Here is a 4110-nt window from a genome sequence, read left to right on the forward strand (position 1 = left end):
CCATTTGAAAAGCTGCAGAATGAGTGAAACGAGGTAAATTTGACTTTTGTGTGAACTGTGTGCCTTTAGGTGGGAGCTGCCCTCAGACCTGCGTTTTCACACGATACGCCGTCTGACATTACGGCTAAAGCATGCAAGGTAAGACGCTTTTTGATTGGAGGGTTAAAATCCTGTTATTTATTTGTTTAGATCTGCACAAAAGTTGCAAAAACGCCATTTGGCTACAGCAAACAATTCATGCACTGTACATTCAGACTGTAACCTCTGGTGTACCAACAACTCCCACCATAGTTATTATTTGTCAAAACACCAAGTACAGACATTTGCCCATTTTGGTAATGGCCACTGTTGCTGCAGTAAACTACAAGGTCATGTGACCGCCTGCTGCGCCCTCATTTTATATGACCCTATGGCTCCCACAAACCGTACCTTTAATTTCATTAGACTATTTTGGAGTGTCTGTAAGTAGCACGATGACAGGGAACTTTAGGCCCCACATACTCGGGCATACTGTGTGTACTCCGTGAGCCGCGCGGACTAGCCGCAGGTGGCTGAGACTTCATATTCAAGCGTACACCCTGATGGGCTGCAGCCCAGCTCTGCAGGTAAGGGGCTTTTACCTTCGGGACAAATTGAGGTCGATGATTGGTCATTTGCAGACACGCCTGCTGGATTGATTGACAGGTCGCATCGCAGATCCGACTTGTGAAAAAAAAAAAAGGAGAGCTGCCGGCGGCCCTGGGTAGAGGCAGGGCGGCTCAGGAGCAGCAGCAACAGCATTGTTCTGTGTTCATATGTTGTTAAGAAAACGTTCTTTAAAAACAAAACAAAAAAAAAAAGGGAGCGCCGGCCCTGCAGCCCACACATCAGACCGGCCCACCGGGACATCTCCAGACTTTCGCGATCAGCCACGCCAGTTCTGAGCGTAAAGATTTTCATTCTCTCTTGACAAATTCCTTCATTTCTCACAGTTTCAGTCATGGCGTCAACAGACGAGGAGGAAGTGATCGCTTGTTTCTTGGCAAAAAAACAAAAGGCCATTAAACCAGATCAAGGATGAAGAAGGGGGAATTTAATACATTGGTGAAAGACATGAAGACAATGGACAGCGATAAACATTTTGAATATTTTCAAATGGATTCTAGCGAGTTTGATGAGCTAGTTGGGCGCTTAGCCCCGTGTCTTCACCGCCAGGGCGGCCACCGCACACCTGTCGGCGCTGCACAGAGAGCGGCAGTCGCGCTGCGCATCCTTGCGACTGCACGGAGAGCGGTTGGTGTCGCGTACAAAACAGTCCGTCGCCGGGCAGTTTATTGTGCGACACCGAGTACGCGTTCGAAAAAATTGATCTTTCCACGAACATGGACATTCGCTTCAAATCCGCCTCGAGTACACGTGGACCTCCGCTGAGTGAAGTATTTTTTTTTAATTTATTTATAGTGGTGTTCACATGATTTTATTGTTTGTAGTGTATTTAACTGTGGAAGAAGCTTTGTTTAGCGCACGATGTCCAAGACAAATTTCCCCTTGGGAACAATAAAGTATACATCTATCTATCTAAGTATGTGGGGGCCTTAACGGAGACGTTACTGCAAAGTGAGTTATAATCCTTTTAGAGCAGTTGTTCTCAGAGCAAACGGAACAGAATGGTTATGAAATTAAAATTTTTAAAATAAAAACGTGCCTATATTAAAATACTTGATGCATAGTTACTATGATCTTCTTGGGGGTCAGGAGGCTTGGACAATTTCCTTTTTCCAAAATGTTAGTGAAGTAACTGATAGTAAAGAACGAGTGACCAATTACTAAAAATACTTGTTTAGCCGTGAAATAAAACTTTAGGTATTGGAGTCAGATTAGTCAGAGTGACACACAGTCTGGATGCTCTCTTAGAGACACGGTGAGTTCAGTTATCTGGGAGAGGCTGGGAGTAGAACCGCTGCTCCCGCACATCCAGAGGTGGTTCAGACATCGGGTAAGGATGGACCCTGGACACCAGATAATCAATGACTCTCGGATATTCTGTGTCTCTGAAGGTTTGTAGCACGTGGATCGGCAGTGGCGTGGTCAGCGATCTGAATGACCTGAGACGAGTCCACAACCTGCTGGTGTCCTCGCTGGACAAGGTGCAGGCTGGGAAGAGCTCCTCCAGTCAGCTGTACAGTGAGAGCGCCACCACCATGGAGAAGCTGGCTGTGCTGAAGGCGTGGGCGGAGGTGAGCTCGGAGAGCATTCCTCCTTTTTACTCATCAAACTAATCTGACCGCACTCGCTGGCTGTCCTCGTCAGGTCTACGTGGTGGCGATGAAGGTCAAGAAAGAGGCGGAGTCTAAGCCCGCCAAACCGGTCGGAAGAGAGGACGAGGATGAGGACGAAGAGGACCTGGGCGCTGACGTGCTTCCTCCTGACAGTCTCATCACTTTAGTGCAGCCAGAGCTGCCGTCGCTGAGTCGCCTCTGGCTGGCCATGCTGCGGGACTACGCTCTACTCACTCTGCCCGCAGAGTTCTCAAGTCAGCTGCCGCCTGAAGGTACCGCCAGCTTCTTCTCCGTCAGCTGCGAATCTACTTCTAAAAGTGCCCCAGATTTACATTAAGCTTTTGGATTTTCTGTGAAAACGCAGCGTGGACGCTGAATGATTTAGCAAATACTTGTTGAAGAAGCTGAAACTATTGTTAACGTTAAAAGAAGCAAAAAGCTAGCTAAAAAAATAAGAAAAGACACTAGCAAGCAGAACTACTACCTAATGGCTAAAAGTAGCAAAAGTCTATCTAAAAGCTCATAGTAGCAAAACATTACTTAAAGGCAGCAAAATGTTAGCTAAAAGCTAAAGTAGCAAAAGAGTAGGTAAAACATTTTAAAGATATTTCAGCAGTTTAGGTGTTCAAACGTTCAGCTCCTTTAGGAGAACGGTGCTATGACTGTTGGTGCAACTTTAGCTTTTTGAAATATTTAGCCTTTTCTGCCGTTTTTTCCTCAGAGAAAATGAATTGAGCTCATTTTACATCCTTCAGATCTTTATCAATCAACCTTTATTTATACAGGTAAATCCCATTGAGCCTGAACTTTAGATCTGTTTACAATCGTTTACTGCTCCTTTCATATTTTGTTTTCGTTCAGCTTCTTTCATGCAAATTTAAAAATATTTTCAGCTACTTAGCTCTTTTTTTCAGCTGTTTTGTGCTCCTTTCAGATTCTTTCTGCTAACTACAATATTTTTGTGCTGCTTCTAACTTCTTTCTGCTAATTTCAGCTTATTATGCTCCTTTCAACTTATTTCTGCAAGTTTCAGCTTTTTCTGCCTTTTCAGCTACTATTTAACTTGTTTTATGCTAATTTGAGCTTTTTAAGCTAATTCCACACTTTTTGTACTCATTTCAACTTTTTTAAGCCAAATTCAGTAAATATGTGCTCTCACCACGGCTCTCACCACCTCCTTCTGGTATTTAAGCTTCCTTCTGCCTTTCTAGCTACTTCTCAGCTGTTTTTTTTTTTGTTTGTTTGTTTTTGTTTATTCTTTTTCAGACAATTCCCACTTTTTTGTGCTCATTTCTGCTTCTTTCAGCCTAATTGGGCAAACGTGTGTTCTTTCTGCTTCTTTTGCAAATTTAAGCTTGTTCTACCATTCAAGCTTGCTTTTTTTTTTTTAGCTAATTTCAGCTGTTTTCAGATAAATTCAAGATTTTTGTGGTCATTTCTGCTACTTTCAGATTACCGTTATTAACTTCTTTATGCTAATTTTAGCTTGTTATGGTCCTTTCTCATTTTTTCTGCTCGGTTCAGTTTTTTTTCCTCATTCAGCTACTATTTTAGCTAATTTTAGCTTTTTCAGCTAATTCTACATTTTTAGCTCATTTCAGCTCTTTCTGCATTTTCATCTATTTTTAGCCTTTTTTTTTTTTTTTTCCAATTTCAACTTTTTTTGTTAATTTCTTATATTTTGTGCTAATTTCTGTTTATGTAAGCCTAATTCAGCAAATATGTGTTCTTTCTGCTTTCTTCTGCTAATTTGGGCTTGTTCTTCCATTTCAGCTACATTTCAGCATGTTTTTAGCTAATTTCAGCTGTTTTTCAGCAATAAGCATTCACACTGCATTTTCACAGGAAATGC

General features: G+C 42.4%; 1 protein-coding gene across 1 annotated transcript in view; it reads left to right on the forward strand.

Moving 5' to 3' along the window:
• heatr5b (HEAT repeat containing 5B) overlaps positions 1–4110 on the forward strand; it is a 36460-nt gene that overhangs the window by 23979 nt on the left and 8371 nt on the right. The window lies entirely within an intron of this gene.

This window comes from Nematolebias whitei, chromosome 1 (genome assembly GCF_014905685.2).
Source record: "Nematolebias whitei isolate Nwh7 chromosome 1, NemWhi1, whole genome shotgun sequence".
Classification (NCBI taxonomy): domain Eukaryota; kingdom Metazoa; phylum Chordata; class Actinopteri; order Cyprinodontiformes; family Rivulidae; genus Nematolebias; species Nematolebias whitei.